Genomic DNA, 21871 nt, shown 5'->3' with positions numbered 1-21871 from the left:
GCTCTCATTTTTCTCAGAAACAAAAATCTGGTAAAAAAATAAAAAAAAACAAAAACCCAAACAAACAAGAAAAATCTGTTAATTCTCTGTTTTTACATTCGTCGGGTCCAAATATGCACAAATATCAAAGAGAAATTAAAAATGAATGCCATGGAAGAGTTCGGGTCTTAGGAGGTTAAAAAAGAAATTATTTCATTGTGTTTAGATGCAATATTAAATTAAAATTATTGTGTCTTAACCCACCACAACACACATGTTCAGACACAAAATCTATGAAAAAATTTTCACACTGAAAGAAACGGTGCAAAATGAACTTCTAGATAATATCATACACACGAATATAAATTCTACTTCGAACCTACAAACCCTGAAATTTATACCACATGGACTATTTGTCTTGCTTGACAGGTACAAACATATGTTATGAAAGCAGATTCTTGGCAACCGCACAACCTCATGTGATCCACAGATAATCTTCCATGTGTGGTTAAGTAGTATAAAAGCTCTGTCATGTTCACAAAAGGGGCAGTTTTACAAGGTTACATTGTAATGAGTGTCTTTGCCAGACCGGCCTCTCATCTGATATGTGCCTGGTGCTGCTGTTAGGAGCCCAAGCCATTCTATCACTGTGTATACAGAGCTAGCCAGGTTCATCATTAATACTGCTCTTATCTTTGTTTCTGCCATGATTTCCATCCAAGCTTTTGTTATCAGTGAGACCCATATCAAACTGTGTCTGTCTTGTTGGGACATACAGCAGAAGATTTGCTACTAGGCACTGTGTCTGTTAACTGTTGCCTACTGGCCAACAGAAGACACAGCAACCTTGACATTAATGATTCAATGAGCACAGTAATTGAGTGCCTTTCTCATTTCCTGGCAGCTACAATACATAGCTGGTGGTGGGGAGACAGGAGAGATACAAGAAGGAGGATAAGAGGGTGAAAGAGAAAGGCTTACAGTATGAAGAAAAACCTTAAAAGTTGCAAGGGAAGATAGGAATAAGCGAGGAGTATAACACATGAAGGAAAGGAAATAAGGAAGCAAAGTAAAGTGCAAGGAGAGGATCAGAGGCAGAGGACAACAGGGAGAGAGATTGCATTAGCTCCTCGTCCCACTGGGCTTAGCTGTGCTCTGAGGTTGACAGTCATGAGAGCTCCTGTCCTTCACCCTTCCTATGTGCTTGTAGCATTATCTCCTACTTACCATAGTGGGCCAAGCTTTCAGCGCTGGCAGTCCTTTTACTTGCTTCAGAAATAATATAGGACGTGTGCTGTAATTCCTGTCATGGGCGTGGTTAAGATTTGCTTTTGCAATTCATCATGTATATCTATTATTTGGGTAGTATTAGTGTATAAATAGGGAACGGGTTAGGGTTAATGCAAACCTGGATTTCTTTGGTTTCAGTGACAATAGTACCGAAAAAAACGGTGAACAAGAGTTTTCTTCAAATAAAAGTGTTACCCAATGATGACCCACATGGAAAATATGGATCCCAAAATCTATTCCTGTGGAGGACCCTATTTCATCTCAGTCTATACAATACTTACACCTGTTTCATTCAAACCATTGCGTACACAAGATTCGTGCATTTCTTTTTTTTTTGCAACAATGAGCGTATGAACACAAATGTGTTTTTGAAACAGCTTTTTTCCAAAAAAGGCTGTTTCCAATTATGTTAATATTTATATAGCTTGACAGTTGCACATTAAGGTTTCTGCTCTGTGCTTTTCTAATTTCCACACCACAATAAAACATTAAGCCAACTATATATTTACACTGGGACTATCCAACAGACTATTCAAACAACCTAATTAGTTTGCACCAGCTATAGACCATTAAATTAACTGGGAAAAGCTAAATTTCACATAATTGTATTCTCTTTTTCCATGGATGTACATATTACAATTCTGACTGAAAGGTTGGCATAAGGGAGTGCTTCCCAAATGTATTTAGGTCCTGAAAAAAAGTTGCAGTTTTAGTATACTTTGTTAGGCTGATGGCAGCTGTTAAAGATATGCATGGGGTCATATAATTAGCAATATAGGCTCAACAATTACATGAAACAAATGAACTACAATAATTATCCATTTTATCAGTTACGCCTTGATGCAAATCTCCTGAATCAACAAATTCCAATGGTTTGAGATCTAGTATCATGTTCAATAAACCCCTCCAGAGGTTATACAAGCTTTGTGATATGGTTAGTTTTCCACCTGAAAGTAACAATTAGAATCTGAATATGATGTAGGCCGTAATGAGGTTGGATAACGTAATAATGTAATAATGGGGTTGGACATGGTCAGCAAGGTCAGGTAGGATGTGCCATCTAAATTAAGCTCAGTTGCTAAGGGGCTCAAAGTGTGGAACAATAAATAAATAATTAAAGCGAACACACCATTGCACTGTTACCACCATCCTGAAATGTTTATATAAGGCAGGGTGGATTCTCGCTGTCATGCCATAATCTGATTTTGGATAAGTCTACAGATTACTGAGAAGCTTGATTAAAAATGGTCTGAATATAAATAAAAAATAAATAAATAACCTAAATTAAATAATAATAATAATATTTTTTTGCTTTTGTTTGTCTTTATAGGTTTTACGGTGAATTCATGGTGTAATTGGAGCCTTTTTTTTTTATTATTTGCTCAATAATAAATGTTTTGGGAACTATGATTTGAAGACAGATTATCATTCTATGTAGCTACATATATAAACTAATGGAATAAAACAACTTAGTAACACAGAAAAGCATGTAACAGACATGCCAGTCCACTGTGTGTATGTGACGCTTTACCCCTCTTAGGCATGAGATGGACACGCATGGCGAAGTTGAAGCAGTACCAGCAGAGAGAAATTATAAAGCAAGTTGCTAGTGACCAAGGCAAGTATCAAATACATCCCAGGGTCCCTCTATGGCAGAAACAATAAAGCTTTCTTTTGAAACGCTGCTCACCTGCTCAACACATTTTAAAATATTAATCTAACTGTAAAACGAAATGTGGTGGGTGCACTAGTTGTGCACTAGGTGCGCAATCCCAGTATTATCACAATTCAGTCAAAGTGGTGTAATTCCAGGCATGTTCTTGTGAAGGAATGCTTTTTTTGCCTGAATATTGAAGAGTTAGTTGGTGTAATGTGTCTATTACTTGCTGAGGGAATTTATCTTTGCTCTTGCTGTTTGAATCCAGTTTAAATCAAATACTTTTTCGATTCCTCCTGCAGCTAACAGAGAGATCATTCACCTTACTCTGGCCGTGGAAAGTTAATGGATCTTGAGAACCTTCTGCACCAGTTACTGGACATGCAATTGAACACTTTCTCTAACATCTGTTTTCAGTCTGCTAGAAGGACAGGAAATCTTTACCATTTCATACCACTTAAATATATTTTAAATTTAAGCTCATTGCAGGTTTATTTATTTTCTCACTGTTTTCACATTTTTGTATTGTGAACTTAATTGAACTGCTTTGATTAGTGCTTTTGAAAAATACAAGTGTTGTGGGGTCCCAGGAGACCCCAGTCAAAAGCATCCAATTCTGCCTATGCAGTTTAAATAAATTAAACTATGTTTTCAGTTAATGTTTGCCATGGGCCCTAAATTAAAGAATCATACACCATCAAGAGGGGTAGTGTCCTCTGTCAGTCATTTTATTGAAGAACGACTTCATTGCTGCATTTATCATCTGGTGCTTTTGCTGGGAACTTCCCAAACTGGAAGTTATCAGAATGTTGGCAATGCTGTCAGATCTCCCTGGGACATGTGGGGTTAGCCATGCCGGACATGAAAGGAGACTTGATATTGCTACATTACAAGTCCCAATCTGAGCAGAAATGGCCCTCCTTCCTCACTCCCTTACCTATCTGCTGATGTGACTGTCCAGCGCTTGGCTGGAAAATCTACTAGAAAAAGGTAACATAGACAGGAGGGTAGCTACTGTTTGCTTCTCTTGTCACGTGCGATGATGTGCTGAGCATAGCAGGTAGTGTGCTATAACTCTCTGTATTTGGCTATAGCTGTTTTTTGTTTTCTCCAATGCAACTAAGAACTAAGATCTTTATTCACACAAAAGTCACACTTGTTCCCAGTGGGTGTTGGTCTCCACCAGGCCTGTTCTTTGTCAAAGTTTCTGTTCATAACTTATGGACAGAATTTCTAGGCATAGCCAAAGGGTCAGTAGTGTCAGGTTTTGGTGGGTTCAGGATCTCATCTTTGGTTTTTGCAGATTATGTACAATACAATACAATATATTTTATTGTCCCCTCAGGGACATCACATCAGCAGATAGAGGATTCTTCACTCCCAGGAGGGTAATTTCTGCTCACATTGGGCTACAGGTTCTCTTAGCTTCATTAGGCAGTGACCTCCAGCTTACATTGGGTTGGTTTGGAGCTGAGTGAAAGCAGCTGGGATGAGAATTAGCCTAAGGCCATGATTCTCAGGTGGAAAAAGCTGAAGTGCCCACTCTGGGTCAGGGATAAGATGCTGCCCCAAGTGAAGGAGTTTAAGTATCTTGGGTGCTCATGAGTGAGGGAAGAGTCGAGCAGAAGACTGACAGACAGACTGGTGCCGATGCTGTACTGGTTTTTTGTGGTGAACAGAGATTCGATCTCCGCCCTCACCTATGGTCACTGTTATGACCCAGGTCATTGTTGCCGTGTGGTGCTGTTACTCACCACACCAGGCGGGGCATTGTTTGTACTCTGTGATTGGCAGCCCCCTCCTACTTCCTGTTGCCAGTGAGCTGCGTTTGGCTCCTTCGTGCCATGTGACTGAGTTTTCTGATGAGAAGAACTAGGCTGCAGTGAAAATAGTGTAGCGAGACTTCTATCTGGACATGGTAGCTGTAGGGGTGGGAAGCTGCTTCTTTTAGAACCTTTTTCTGGTAGGGAGACCATTAAGAGGCTTGCATTTTCTTTTGGGGTTGTCTCACTATAGGGTAAGTCAGTTCGGATTAATTTCTAGTGTGTTTTTTTTGTTGTTTTGGCCATGCCCACCCTGACGCTCACTACCTGTCGAGTTAATAAAACGACTAGTCATTGTAAAGCTGTGGGATTTACTTCTTTGCTGTCTTTTTGTTTTCCCTTGTGTTGCACTCCAGCCCCCTAGGATGGTGTGTAACAGTCCGCTGTGGGTAGTGACTGAAACCTATTAATCCATTATTTATCCTAACATTAATTGTAAACTATAAACCTGTGTTACTCATAATGAGAATAATTCCAAATACAGGAAGGAAATGACCAATTTATTGCATGCAACTTAATTAACATTAATCACATTATTACTATCCAGCTGATATACTGGTGGGGCCAATATATCAGCAAAAAGTTAAAAGTAAAAAAGAGATGGGAGAAACAACCTTCAACTATGCTATGACCTTTGATGTTGCATAATATGTCTACCAGACATTTCTCTGCAGTTTACCTGTTAGCAACACATTTTGAACATCAGAAGGACACAAACCAGTTGATTCCAGAAAAGTTGTGCAGAATAATCTATGCAGTTGCTGTCAAGGGACCGAGTGGTCTGAACTCAGGTGCAGAAACCCAGAGCAGAGCCAGCAGATGGTTTGACAATATTTTATTAGGCTTAAGCGCTAGAAACGTAGCAAGGACAGAAAAAAGACTGTGGCGTGGCCTGGGAAACGTGGCTAGGGAGAGGGAACAGGGCCTGAGATGCAGAGTGGAGCTGAGCAGGGAACAACCACACTGAAGAGAGAAGACGGTGGAGTTAGTGGAGGTGGCTTTGAAGTGGTAAGTATAGCAATTCTTATTTGCAGTAGGGGACACAGAGTGTTGAGAGGGGAGTGACGAGAATCCAGGGGAGCTGAGTGGCATTGCAAGGCTGACCTGAGATCCGGGGTCTTCAGATAGAGTGTGAGGGCAGGCAGGTGAGGCACAGAGTGATTTTCAAAATGATTGCTTGGTATCCTGAGTCCAGAGGTAGAGCGTGAGCCAAGATGAATCCAGCAACTACAGCACAAGAAAGTCTTGTTAACAAGCTAAATCAGAGAGAACTTTAAGCATAAGGGCCTGTTACCAACATTTGTTGATGACGAACTGGCGGTGGCCTAAATCCCTCTGGCTTGATTGCCTGCAATTGGCTCCAGGTGTGCAGGAGCTGGAGGAGGTGGCCCTGCCCAGGGGCGGATCCCAGGTAGGTTCCGGTTGCCTTATGGAAATTCCAGCCACCCACCGCAGACCGTGACAGTTGCAGCTCCCAGTAGCTACTGATTTCTGTGTACATAAATTGTCACTGTTTACTTGAACAAAGAAAGTTCAGTTAATTAATATTTGAGCTGGGAATGTGTTCAGTCTCTCTGTAAAAACAAATATTAAATTATACTGATCACTCCTAAAATGTAAGTTTTAGCTGCTTGTGTTTATTTGTATGCTTTTCTTTCCTTTCTCTGTTTGATATTGGTACCCTTCAAACGAGACCTGCCATGTTGCATTACTTTAACCAAAACACGAAACCTACAAGCGTCAACAAAGTTCAGGGAGAAAAACTGACAACACAGACAAATCAAAACAGAAGACCGTTAATTAATTGCTTGAAACATGTTTGTTTGCCTGCAGAAGCAGCAGCTCTTGTTGTTGTTAAAAATGGCAACATGTAACTCAAAGTGCTAATTTATACACATTGTCCAAATGTGTGTTGCATTACATAAATTGTATAAAGACAGCAGATTACTTCAATAATTATTTACATTTTTTGTAAATTATTGTGAGTCGAAACATATGTATATACATCAGCCACATGCACATTTTCTAATTATGATTTACTTTGTCTGAGATAAGTTCTAATGATTGATGTGAATATCTAGCCTTTAGTTTAGAAACAGTGAATGTGTTGCAATGTTCCCTCTAATTTTTCATGTGTCTGAGCGAACACACAAACTCCCTGAGCAGTCCCACTGTGAGCGACATCAGACGAGTTTACATGCAGTAGCGGTTTTTGATATGGGCGACACGGGCGGTGGCTATATTGTATTTAGATAGAAGCTAGTGAGCTAACTCCCTGCTAACTTCTTACTCCGTTAAATGTCATAAATTCCGTTTTCATGGATGCCTGGATGTTAAACTCAATTGTTACACCTTGTAGAGCAGAACGCTGATCATTTTATTAAAGATGAAAGACTTTAGACAGTTTTTCAACTCTCAGTAATGCCATAGTGATCGTTTGATATATGGACCTGCAGCGGAGTTTAGGTCCAGACACGGCTAGTGACATCAGACTGAACAACCGGATGGTTGTACACATTGTCATCAACTTTGCTTCACTAAAACACCGGGGTCGGCACATAAGGACGCTGTCATAGCCTGTCAACGACGATGATTAGCTGCATATATACGAATTTGAATCGCATTGTTGGCTGGACTATGGGATAAGGTGGCATCGTTCTAATCCCATACGGGAGCAGCCAGTCACTTACTAAAACTGCAAAACAGAATTGTTAAAGTATTAATTTCAATGCAACGCAGATTTTCTGTGCGCAGAGACCGTGCCAGCAGTGCGCAATTGCGCACGTGCGCAGTTTAGAGGGAACATTGATGTGTTGCTGTCTTTTTCTACTCCAGTTGATGAGTAGGTCCGAGTAGGTTCAACTTTTTCGATCCAAACCCGACTTAAAGCAAGACATTCTTTGAGTGCTCTGGAAAATTTATACTCTACACGAGGCGGAGCCTTAAAAAACGCTGGCTTAGTCAGGGCATTTGCTTTTGTCCAAGGCTTCAAAATCCAAGACTTTGTCTATAATTTATTCAGCTGTTTTCACACAGAAAGTGATGATGCAATAGCTTATAGGAATATACCTGAAAAACATTAAATTAGACGAAAGAAGAATGTTTCTGCTTGTCAAAAATTTTTTACCTTCAGCAAAAGGTTTAAGCTCTAACTTACTTCTTGAACATCTATGCTAGAAGTAAAACACAAAGTGACCAGAAAGAAAATTTCCTTGTAGGATCAAAAAGATATTGACTGACTAGCTAATCTCAGAAGCTTTACTATTAAGGGGAGATATAAATAAATACAATTCATTCAACTCAGTTTTATTTATATAGCACCAAATCACAAAAGTTACCTTGAGGCACTTTATACTGTAAGGGAAAGACCCCACAATAAAACAGAGAAAACCCACCAATCATATAATCCGTTATGAGCAAGCAATGTGGTGACAATAGGAAGGAAAACTCTGTTTGAATAGGTAGAAACTTCCAACAGAACCATGCTCAGGCAGAGGCAGCCATCTGCTGCGACTGCTTGGTGGTAATGGATGGAAAAGAGGACGAAGACACACTGTGCAAGAGAACCAGAGATGAATAAAAAATAATGACTGAGTGAAAGAAGTGAATGAAGAAGAAGAAGCACTTGGACCTAGACCTATTGCATCCTAACTAACTGAGGATTCAGGGTCACCTGGATCCACAGAAGGGGGGCCTGGCCCTCAGCACTAATAAATTATTATAATTTACTATTATATCAATTTAAAGTGATGACTTGAACTTTGCTACTGCCAAAAACAAAAAGTTATTGTGCTTTTTTTCTCTTCAAACCCAATATGCACAGGAAGTATTACGTTAACCTAACATCAATGCTTTTAATTCACATATCGCATTCTAAGCAGTACTGTTATGTCAAGTTTTAGAGCGGCGGTCCCCAACCTTTTTTGCGCCACGGACCGGTTTATGCCCGACAATATTTTCACGGACCGGCCTTTAAGGTGTCGCGGATAAATACAACAAAATAAAACTAGTACCGGTACTGAAAAAAGGAAGATTTATTCATAACACACGTGAAAAGACCCAAGAAAACCGAGTTAACGATAATAACGATAACAAAATAACGCTCAAAACCGATAAAAACCCTGAAAACCATACATTTCACACCTGAGCCTCAACTCTCGCGGCCCGGTACCAAACGACTCACGGACCGGTACCGGTCCGAGGCCCAGGGGTTGGGGACCGCTGTTTTAGAGTATTTACTGTATATGAAGTTACACTGGAGAACTGTGAATCTATTCTTTATGTAGAGATAGCGATTTCTCTTACGTGTGTTTTGAGGTGAGTAGGATTTTTTTTTAAAGTTCCATAATTCTCTTTGTCTCAAGTCAGACTAATTTGTCATGCCCCATGAAGCTTTGAATCGATTAAGACTATGACTATAGCCCCATAATCATAGTTTCATAGCAGAATCTGGCGATAAACAGATTGATAACACACAAAAGTCATATATCACATCAGCTGCACATTGCGTAAGCGAACAAATAAAAGATAAATGGGCCGGGGAGTGTGTGTGTTTGAGTATGGTGCTATGCATCCATTCTCAGGCCAGACCGTCTGACTCAGCCGCCTGTCAGCAGGACGAGGCAGATGGGAGACATAAAACGCTCCATGCCTTGACAAGGTAGTCTGTCAAAGTTAGGGAGAACAGTCACAGGGGTAATGTTTTGACAAGGCATTAAATGTCTCCTTCGCAGACGCCCTGTATGTCATTCTACTAGATTGATGTACAGATACAGATGGCTGTATAATGCATGCCTATGGAGATTCTGTATGCTCATGCCTTGGTTTTTGTTATTCTCTGACCCACATTTACTTCACGTAGCTAATGACTGTTTCAAATCCAAATCTACTCTGACTCCTAAACACCTCAAAGTATTAGATAATTACTTATTTTATTTCTCATACGTCCTTTTATTTTCAACAATACATTTAAACTGCATCTTGCTTCATTTTTGTAATTTCCTCTGTACATTTCGATCGTGTCTTTGTAATATGGCCTGATTATTTGCCATTAGTTGTCTTTTTAGAGTTCACTGCACTAAACATTGTTGTGCAAGTCCGTAATTTGTTCCCTCTCCTCTTTCCTCCTGTTTTCTTTCACCCTACTCGACGGTGTTCCTCTCCTATACACAGGTATGTCAGAGTTCAGATATCTCAATTCAGGGTGAAACAATTATATCCAGTCTTTGCCACAGGCCATGCCCTGAGCTCCCACAGACCTTTTACCCCGCATCTGTCCATAATGATCTGTTTGGTTACCAGGTCTTTTTTTTCAGAATTCTTTTAAATGATTGGACACCACCTGGGGCAATGCCTGAAGTAATGTGATGCATTTTAGTGTGTGGTTGTTTACTTTCTACTGTAATGGTCTAGAATAGATAATTATTTACACTGCACAGAGCTCCTACAGAAACTAGACTTTGCTGCAGATGCTGTAGTTCTAAGATAAAAGTGCTTAGAAATAGGAAGCCATCGAAATTATGTTTGCATGCTTTGTTCACTTAAGCATTTTTACAAAGTATCAAAACATAAGATTTATGTTAACAAAGATCTGAGCTTTCATCCTTAGGAAGGTGGCCTTGTTGGTAACCTATGTGTGAAATGGATCCCTCAATACCCACAGAGTAGCGATCAGTGGAGAATGTAACATGCACATGTGAGAAGTAACAATATTGGCATGTAACTACAGGTACTGTGAAGTAAATGTGAAGTTGTAACTATAGTTAAGTTATTGAAGACAGCCATAAAGTGTCTCAGTAGGATCAAGCATCAGTATAACAGTTATCCAAGAGTGTGCACTGTGTTTGCTGCTTCAGGAAAGAAAATAAAGGCCCTTTTTATGCAATGTTCCAATGGTGTCTCATAGCAGAACACATTGTAAGACACTTTGGGACATACACAGACAATATCTAGGACAGCTCTTATTCATTGTGAATGGGACCCCATATTTCAGTTTGGTGCTGCATGCTGAGCTATAGAAACTGCAAAGGAACACACTGACATTACAGGGAAATTTGAGAAATGCTCAGTTTTATGCTGATGTTCTCTGGTACAATAACAAAAAGCCTGTTGCACTCATTGCAAAGCTCACACAGCAGAACCGGATTGTTTTGTGGAGTAATAAATATAAATCATCCAATAAAAAGCAAATCTGTACACACTCACATACCCATCTGTATAAAAAATTCAGAGCATTGCATTTTCTTGCAGTCAGACAAAATGCACTATAGTGACCTATCATCATCCTGTGAGCAAAGCTGTTAATTTGGCAAATCTTTTTTGGCAATGACATAAATGAACCAGCACAATTGTTTGTGAATACACTCTGCAAAAATGCAATATAAATATATGTTGTAGTAATTTACATAATATACATAACTGGTTTTAGCAAGATAACTGTTGACCCATTTCTTCAGAATATGCTATGTATGACTTAGACTGCTGTCACTGAATCTGTTGTTCATTCTCCTGCTTCATATTCATAAAACAGCTAAGTACTTTGGCCATGGGGGGAATGTTTTCCTTCACTGTCAATCTCTTGAAAGGACATTCTCAAGTTTTCTCTTGATAGCACTCAGGGAGTCAAGACAGACTGTGTAATCATTTGATTACTTGTTTCATCTTTAAGAGTGTGCATGTACATGTGCTTCCATGTAAAGCTGTTCCACTGCATTTCACTGAGGGACTGCAAAATCAGAGTGCACACACAACACAAGAATGGTGTCTGAAATCAGACCGCATGCTGATTTTTCCAATATTAACATTTCCCTCCTGAGCAAGAGCTTTAAATTCAGCTTTTCAAATGTCACCATGTTAACTGGCGTCATGCTAGCGAGTAGTGAGCTTCACATTTTAAAGTATTAGAGTATAAAACCCCACGAAATGTCAGTATTTCTGATCAGTGAAATTGATGTCTTTGCTTATGGTTTTGTGACCTGTAATCTCTCTTTGACTAGTAGTATAGTAATGCAAAATAGGTGTTACCTCAATGTTGCTGCAAATGTAGTCACTACTCACCTCCTCTACACCCTTTTTCTGGTGACAGGCCTCGTCTGCATTACAGCTGAACAAATTGAATCTGCCAGTCAAACTGAAGCGCAACACTTATCTAATCCGACCTGTAATACAGGGCTATGCTCTATTGCCTTTGCATAACACCCTCTCCATGTTTGTAACCCCAGCCACCAAGGTATCACTAAAGTATTGTCATTTCACTTATTGTAAGTCAAGACCAGCTCTACCTCATGCTTTCCCTGTGATTTCTGTGGTCCTTTTTGTTATTGTGTGGGACAGGCTACTCTCTAGGGTGCAAACACTAAAGTTCACATTACTCACATAATCACAAGCACTTAATATGTAAATATACACCTAGCCGTTCGCAGTGAACGGTGAGAAAAAGATACACGGAGTCACTGAGAATTCATCGTGGCACAGACTAACACATTTCTGCCTAAGTCAGCAAGGGAGATGTTAATGTTGCTGTGAGAATTAATGGAAGTATTGGCTTACAAACATTTGGTGATGCATTGCTATGGCTCCCAGCAACCAGCTACTCCTAGGTTGTTTTTCAAGTGCACAAGTCGCAAGGGAAGTACTTCCTGTTTTAATTAGGCACTGGATAAGCAAATACTAACTCAGATAAACTGTAGAATCTGTGGTCAGCTATTTCCTGTTTCACAAAAATAGAGCATTCAAATGTAAGTATTAATCATATTCATATATACAACATATAGAACCCAGGATAGGTTGTAATGCATGGCAGTGCACTGAGAGATGACAAGCTACTTTGTAGTGATCAATAAATAATGTGGGTTAAAGAGCGCCCAAAGCACTAGAATCCATATAATTCAATGCAATCCAATGACTAGAAGGTAAAACTCAACCTGTTAATTTTCCCATAATCATTTCAGAACAAATATTTTGTTTGATGTAAGAAAAGCATATTTTTCCTCAAAAACCTTTTATTGATATTTTATTATTTTATTTTGGCTCATACAAGTATAATTTACTGATCCACGGTGCCATCAGTGTATTGATATCAAACACACTGCTGACAGTTGCCGTTGTGATCAATATCCTGCTCTGTGGTCAGTATGTTGTCCAGTCCAAATGACTAAAATCAGAACTGAGTGAATTCAAATGAAAATAAGACGAGTCTATAAAGTAGTAGCAGATCCAGATTTGTCCTGTTGCTCTACAAAGTATGTTGCTTTTTGGATCACTTAATCCCAGAAAATTTACTTGCCATCAAATGTGCTCTCTTTAACCATCTGCAAGTTATATTTACAATATCATTTCATATAGCATACACCAAAATAAAAATATAGTTCAGAGTCATTAAGAGTCTGGCTCTATGTTGTTTTTGCTCTTCTTTTTTGGCCCGTTTTTATTTGCATAACTCACTGATGTACTGGAAACGAAAAAGCCACTTAATTTGTGAAACAGGATTTGGCCAGTTAGTTCCAAGAAGCGAGCAGTGTATTTAGCTGTGATCTTTTAAGACAGTAATGCTTGTATGAAACAAATCAACTCTCTCCGCTGTCCATTATTTTCACTCATTTAATCCATATGTCTCTATGTAAGACTAATGGTCAACAGCAGATGCTTACTATTGTATTTCTTTAAAGTTTTCCTGGTGAATCTGCAACATTTTTCTTTACTGGTTTACAGTGTTTCTAGAAGAGATGTACTAGATTCCCATCGTGTGAGAGTGCCCAGAGAATCTGGCTTGAGGTCTGCTTGAATGACTCAAATGAGTCAATGACTCATTGGCAACTCACTAATAAATCAGCAGACACACAAGCTACAGTATACAGCATATATTTGGATATACTGCACAGACAATTAAACCATCCATTTTCTTCTGCTTCATCCAGTTCAGTTGTAGTGGGGCTGGAGCAAGCTGAAGCCCAGTTGTCAAAGGACAAGAGGTGGTGTACACCCTGGACTGGTCACCAGTCTGTAGTAGGGCTAACCATTCATTCTCATATTCACACCTAGGGCCAATTTGGAATTGTTTAGGGCCAGTGTGTGTGTGTAAACCAGTTTAAAAATATTGCCCCTTAACTTGAAGGTTACAATGCCTATAGCAAATATGTGCTTGACATTGTACCTCAACCTAATACGACAATGTAAGCCGATCAATAATATATTTCAACATTATGCATGATTCTTCCCTGAAATCATGAATTCTGCAGAGCCCTGTCCAAGCAAATTGTTTGCTTCTTTCTAACGATTCTATCTCCACCTTAGGCAATTTTCTTGGTGCGCCACACGCGAGAACGGTGTAATATTCCAAGATCTTTTTTTTTATGTCAACACTATACAGTTCACTGAGGATGGATATGCAAAATGATTTATTCAGTTCAGCACCATCCTTGTAGAACCCATGGCGATGGAAAGTGATAAAGGAGAGAGGAGAGCAAAATGCAGTCTTTTTAACCACCCAAGGTTAAAGCTATTTCTTACACAATGTTATACAATGTAGCAGACCACTAAGCATAAAAAAGGAAAAATGACACCCTGAACTATGAATAGGATTTTTCTGTTTAATTATGATTATAGAAATATCCCAGACTTGAACTTTGCTCACTACTCTCTTGTGTATGCATGTGGATTGTACTGCAAAGCCGCAATAATGCAAAGACAAAGTCTCTTTTCACGGGACAGATGTCACACCACTCCACATGAGAACCTGGAGGTCTGGCACTGAAATTTCCTTGCACAGTTCATTCTCTTGTTCACAATTAAGCTGTCACTCGTGCTTGTACATTATTTTGAGACAGGGAATGCCCAGCAAAATGGCAATTAAAAAAAAACAAAAAAACAAAGATGCCAACATACTGAAGTGGATGGGGGTAGCAAAGAATCAAATAACAGACGTATGAGAGGAAAAAATTCCCCCTTCAATAATTATAAATGTACACAAACTAAACAGAAATGCTAAGTGCAGATATTATAGACCATCCACCACCATTAATTGTAGATGACCAACTGTAAAACAGCATTAATCTTCATGTCAGAACCCTTCTGGCCACAGGTTAAAATTCTCTGTGAAACTGTAAAATACTATACCACTGAACATCAGGCTAAATACCCTCTGAAAAAGCAGTACTGGAAAAAAAAGTGTCAGGTAAGCAGAGTCCTCATCATTCTGTATTTAGTCAATATTTATTCTATATTATTAATTCCATATTGTGTCAACTAGGATTCCAGTTCAGTCTCTTTGTTAGTGAGACATGTGCCCTTGGTGTATGTGTGTGATGAGGGAGCTGCCTAGTTTTGGTTAGTGTTGGAGGATGTGTTATATGGGAAATAGTTGGTGGATTTAACAATAAGTTAGTTGTTGATGGTCAGTAAATACCTCTAAGTAGAATCCTCTACTAAGCCATCTCTGTTCTATTTGATGTGTGTGTTGTATTGTGTTGAATATAGAATATGTCTTCCATAGATAAAGTGGCTTTGGTATTCTTATAATTATGACTAATGGCTAAAAGACTAAATGACTGACTAAAATGTATAGGCTAACTTATTGAGTAGAAGATGCAGAGCCAATAATTGTTACTAACAATTATTTAAAATCTACAACACATTAGATTACTTTTGCAGGGCATTTACAAAAGAAGAAAAAACTGTTATTACTATGCTATAACGTGTTTTTAACGGACAAATTCCAAATAAGAAAGCAAAAGTGTTGCTTCACTTACGCTGGGAAGCTGGGACATTCATTGGGTTCTGCCTGAGGCTGTTTGGTCTGAGGCCAGTTGTCCTGATGCTGTTTTATCTCTGCTTGGTTTGTCTAATACCATTTTGTCAGATATTTGTCTAAGGTTTTTGGTTCTGATGCTGTTTAATGCTCATGTGAGCTTCTACTGGAGGATACATCAGATTTGATCATCATTTTCCTGGTGGTCTAAGAACAATGCTTTCTACACAGTGTTTTTGAACCAATACCTACCCACACAGAACTGTTCGGTACAATTTGGTTGACTGTCGTGCTCTCCACAAGTATTGTGTACAGTATGGTTTCTGAGCATAATGATCTTGTGTAACCTTGAAGCTAGCACAACTAGATACATGGATGTGTGTAACTAAGCCCCAATACAGAAAGGCAAGTGAAGCTTATGGAGAGCTTTTCATGGTGTGACATAAGAGGAACTCTTTGAAGATCAAATGTTTATGAGGGGCGTTAAGGTCCTGCCAGTGAAGCACAATTAAAACCTCTGTGAACCTGAGACACTCACAGGAGATAATGAGAAAAGGGCTTCCTCTAATCCCAACTAATTATGTTTGGATGCATGATTAGATTGTAGTAAACATGAGGTGGAGTAGGTCATTTTGTTTATGCAGTAAATATCCAGTTTTGCATTCCTGGTTTAAGAAAGATCCCCTAAAATGTATTTTTCCTATGTTGCTGTAGACTCGAGGACAAAAGTAAAAGACAGAATTGTTCCTCTACAGCGCATACTTCCTCACACACTCAGTATGCTTGTGTAATACATGCTATGAATTTGACAGCATCTAATAAAAGACACTACAAAAACTGATCAATACAATACATCTCTGCCAGACAAAATGTAACTTTTCTGTTTACCAAACATCAAAAACTATAGCTTGTATAACCTCATTGCCCTCTTCTGGATGAGGAAAACACAGCACTACATTCTTTGTTTCCTTTTTACTGTGAAATAATGTGTTTTGCACATCATCTATGGGTTCTGCTCAAAATTGAAGATTCCGTTATATTTGGCATTCACACTCCCACAAAGGTTAAAAGAATGGAAGGGGCACATAAAATAAACATCATCCTCCCATATATTATCATAAATCTGCTACTTATACACATTCCCTATAATCTTCAATGTAGCATATAAGCTCTCGCACAAAAGTAACACTATGTAACAACCTATTAATCTTTAGCCATAAGTGGGACAGACAGGAAGAGGGAAATAAATGAAAGTATTATACGCCATTCGCAGCGGCCTCACCATGCAGGCTGAATCTAAGTGGAAGAAGAGATTCAAATATGAGGGCAGTCCTGAAGTCTTATTTTTATACAATTTCCCCGCATCCAATCAGGCTTCCAATCTGTACAGACACACACACCCCTACTTAACAGTGAGAAAATAAGACGATTCTTCCCAATGACTTGATGTTGTTGCACTGTATCTGCTTCACGTTTCTCTATCCTCATTCTGTCATCTTTCTTATCAAATCATTTTGCTCCACACCAATTCCCCTGCAGTACAAAACCCCCTTTTCTTGGTCCACTATAGTTGCCCTATCTCTTAGTTTAAGCTGCTCTTTATCGCTTTATGCTACTTGTGTCTATTTCCTCTTCCCCACAAACACACACACATACACACTGCTGATACACAAAAGAGGCAGATGCAGTCTCTATTATTTCCTCTGAAAGTTAATTCTAAATCCAGTTCTCATTGCTACAACCACACCATGCAGTTATTCTAAGCTGATTTATGCTACATTTTCTGGTGTGCTCATTGTGCAAGCTGATGGCAGTAGTCAGCCGAGTGATCAGAAAGTGATTCAAAACAGTGTAAAACCTCAATAGGATGTCATGAATAATCGTAACCGTCAATACCGGTTCAGCTGTCTTGATCAACGATCAAGTGACCAAAAATTGTTGCACTGTGGTTGGTTTAAAGTTTTAAACTAATATGTTATATAACTGAGAAAAAAAGTGCAGTTTCTATTTTTTTAATATAGTACTGAGCCTTTTCTCCCAAGCCATACAGTATTTTTTTTCCCTTTTGGAAAATACATAGGGATATTCCTTAATGGTACCAAAGGCTTTGATCTTTGGTCTGGCATTACTTTAGTACTGTATTTACAAACTATTCTTTTTAAAAGGTAAAAAAAACATTGTATTGTGTGTTGCTCTGTTAATCTTAATTGAGGCAGGTTTTCTGAATTGTGGTTATTATACCCAACACACCTAATGACTTTGTGATGTGTTTTATTGATTTATTAATTTAGCGATAATTATTATTTTACTGATATTATCTCTATGAAAAAGGTTTAATACCTTAAAGGGAAAATCATAAGGTCATTTTACCATATTTTGGCATGTTTTTCTTGAACTATTGCAAGCGCTTTTGACATACAGTTAAAAAAATATTCTTCTTTATCTTGAGATGAACCTGTGGCTCCATCATTTCGTGGAAACAAGTGAAAGATCCATGTTTTTTTTTCCCAGGACACAAATCCCTTTGGGGTTGTGTGAGGAATGGAATCTAATCTTCAAAAATGAAAGGAAAAGAAAATATCTGCTAAATAAAACATACAACTTATGAATAAGGGAGCACCTGAAAAGATCATTTAGCTTCAACCGGACCTTGATGTGCCCCTGAAGTTATCAACTGTCCAAAGCAAGTAATTTTAGCTCTTGTCACTTCACCGTGCCTTTCCCTAATACCCTATGTTCCTACCCTCTATTTGGCATCCTCAAACAGAACCTTGTGCTTATGGGCACTGCCTTCTTATCTTGCCAACACAGGTTCAAAAAAGGGACTGTGAACCAGTAAAAAACATAATTTCTTGTTATTGATTGGAAATGAAAATGTTAAAATCCTCTGGCACATGTTCAAGCTTGAATCCAGGAATATGTGAGTAGACAGTATAAATATCCACAAAGATTACAGCAGGACATCTCTGTTCTGTAAATATTAAGCCTATTACCTGCTTATTTTTGGACATAATGGTGGATTTAGTCTTTCCAGTCCTGACAGTAACCACTGCAAATGAAGTGATAAACTGCTGTCACTAGAAGACAAAAGCATCTCCCTGCAGCATCTCTTATAACTGCTACTGCACATATAAAACCAGCTTAAAAGAATTAGTATAACTATTGTTATAATTATAAATTGTAATTGTAAATATGCCCATTGTCTTCACTGACATGACAGTCACCAGACAAATATCAATACAAGACAGACACCTGAAGTTGTTTTAATACATCAAAACTGACCTTTTTAGTCTCACATTAGCTAAAAATATAGCTTTTTACCGGACGTGCCAAATCATTATACGATAAGTGATATGGTACAATATGTAAACAACCTAATATTCAAGAGTTGGGAGTTCGCCTTGTAATCGGAAGGTTGCCGGTTCGAGCCCCGGCTTGGACAGTCTCGGTCGTTGTGTCCTTGGGCAAGACACTTCACCCACCGCCTACTGGTGTTGGCCAGAAGGGCCGATGGCGCGATATGGCAGCCTCGCTTCTGTCAGTCTGCCCCAGGGCAGCTGTGGCTACAACTGTAGCTTGCCTCCACCAGTGTGTGAATGTGTGTGTGAATGGGTGGATGACTGGGTGTATAAAGCGCTTTGGGGTCCCTAGGGGGGGACTAGTAAAAGCGCTATACAAATACAGGCCATTTACCATTTGTGACCTATAATTGCATTTGAAAGTTTTAGAAAACTCTAGCTGGAGTGAGAATAAGTGTTTGTAAAATGTGCACCGGTGTTATCACCTTGTGATGGAGTGGAACTTGACATCCTGTAATCAAAACCACTGTAACATGTTTTACAATGTAAAAAGCCTTTTTTTTTTTTTTAGCTTGATAGCGTTAGAGTTTTATGTGTGAAACTCTGCAGAATGATAAAATGATGGCACAGTAAAATAAATATAGCTGTTTTTGCAAATTGTACTGCCTAATGAGCCCTTTCTAGTACTTTGAACTTAGCATCTATATCTGGTTGTTAAATAAAAACAATTCTGGTAGACAATAATAAATTGTTACAAATATTCTAGAAACATCCACTCAGACTGATTCTATGTTTGTTTGTTTTTATTGTTCTTGTTTTGCTTTGGGGTTTTTTTCTTCTGTAGACTCATTATTGTTTACTCTAGCAACATAAGTTCTACAAGATTCAATTAAAGAAAAAGAAACTGTAATCCTTTGACCCAATGCAAGTGTGCTTAATCACAATTTCTCCACCTTTCTGGCTTCTGTGTCTGGCATTTGTAGTGTACCACAGCACCATTTTTCCTACAACTTTAAAGTAAAAGGCTCTTTGTCGCTCAGTATAGCAGAATGAAACTTTTACATTAGTTTCATTCTCTTACATGAGGGAAAAGACACTTTAATACTGACCACATACTGTTATAGACGAGGAAGCGAATTTGATAACTAGAAACTTGTATATATAATATTTTTCTCTTGCCTCCGTTTCTTGTGTCCTGCGTCAACAAAGCTAGTGCACTATATACACCCTGTCTGGACCCTTTTAGGAAAATTAAATCACAGGCATGCAGGAAACGTTAATTGGGTTTTATGCCATTTGATGTGAGTCCTGTCCTTCAGCATATAGTGGATATAGTGTCTTTGATATCAGAGGGCACATGCCTGTGTGTCTCTTACACAAATGATGTTTTAAATAGACGACCAACATAGTAGCTAATATCATTAACTGGTCTGACTTTTTTTTGTTTTGTTTTGTTTTGTTTTTCTGGTTAAGTGCTTTGTAAATGATTTTTTTTCGTGATTGCAAACACACATCAATTGTAGCTGAACTAATAAGAAAGCTAAAACGAAAGAAAGAAAGAAGCCCTTAGTTGATGCTGCCAGTCTATTCATGATCTGTCCTATCCTATTATGTGGTTGCTCTATTGATTTGTTTAGCCAAGTTTAACCAAGACTGAGGCTGTTTTTTTCAGTCTTCAAATCAAAACTCCACATTTGTCTTGTCATGAATGGTTGGCTCACAAATTTTGATATTTTTTTTAAATCAAACTTCACATTTAAAAACAAAACTATGTAAATGAAATGACGTATTGGCTTTTAGCTTACTACAATTAAATCATCTATACAAAGAAAACAAATTGATGTACACATAATTTAAGACCTATTTTTCATCCTCACTTGCCAGGAAGTTCAAACCGAAACTCATGCTCATTATCTGGACAACATGAGAGCCATTAACAGCAATGATGGAATGGATTCCCATGAGGACGATAGATGGACAGTTACATAGATGGCAGGTGATGAGGTGGACAAGGGAACATGGGGAATGGTTATAGCCCTCATTCCTCAAACTCAATTACTGTGCCCGGCTCCCTGAATCCCACAAATGAATTGAAGTTATGGCAGCTGTCGCTTTGATCATGAATGGGGCCAAAAACCTTCAACACTGACCTGAGAAAAGTTAGCTGGGTAAGGTATGTATGAATATTCAACACATAAAAACACTCCACATCTTATAAGATGCCAAAAATGCCCTGCTTGATCTACTAAAAGTGCTTTGTATTAATGTTTGCATCAAGTTGTTACATAAATCAAACAAGATTGCTGTGCATCACAGTTTCTTGAACTGTGATTCAGAACAATGAAAGCAAGGAGGATTGCTATAGATACACATGGCCAGATTGCTAGTCTTAGTAATACTAACAGTATAGAAGTCTTTCAGTACTATTTACTAAAATGGTGCAGTGTTAGTTATATTATTGCAAGACAGAGGTAATTTTGAGGCAGGCCTTATTGCATTCATAGTTGTAGGGATTTCGTGTTCACAGGGCAACAGCAGTGTCTTTAAATTAACCATATACACATGGTTTACTCATATTTGCAGCACAACAGTTACTGCAACTTTCCTTCAATATAGTGTCAAAAATGTGTTATTTTACTCAGTGTACTTGTGATAGTTCCTGCATGTTACTGTTTTACATGCAGCCATGATCCATCTCTACAGGAATAGATGGTATACTTTATCGTACATTGAAAATATTTCATGTGTTATTGCAGTGCACACACACTGTATTTAATCTGATAGAAAACAAAACTGCCAAAACGCAGCAATTAAGGAGATTTAGCAAGAGCTGAAGTGTGTAAGTTTAATATCTGAATCTCTCTCTCTCTCTCCCTATATATATATATAAAAAAAAGAAATTCCCTACTCGCCCCTGTGGGTGGTCAATCCTTCAAGCTCGGGTCCTCTACCAGAGGCCTGGGAGCTTGAAGGTCTTGCGCAGTATCTTAGCTGTTCCCAGGACTGCACTCTTCTGGACAGAGATCTCCACTGTTGTTCCCAGGATCTGCTGGAGCCACTCGCCTAGCTTGGGAGTCAC

Source organism: Pundamilia nyererei, unplaced genomic scaffold (genome assembly GCF_000239375.1).
Source record: "Pundamilia nyererei isolate P.nyererei 1_Seehausen unplaced genomic scaffold, PunNye1.0 scaffold00078, whole genome shotgun sequence".
Classification (NCBI taxonomy): Eukaryota; Metazoa; Chordata; class Actinopteri; order Cichliformes; family Cichlidae; genus Pundamilia; species Pundamilia nyererei.
This window is presented reverse-complemented; position numbering follows the sequence as displayed.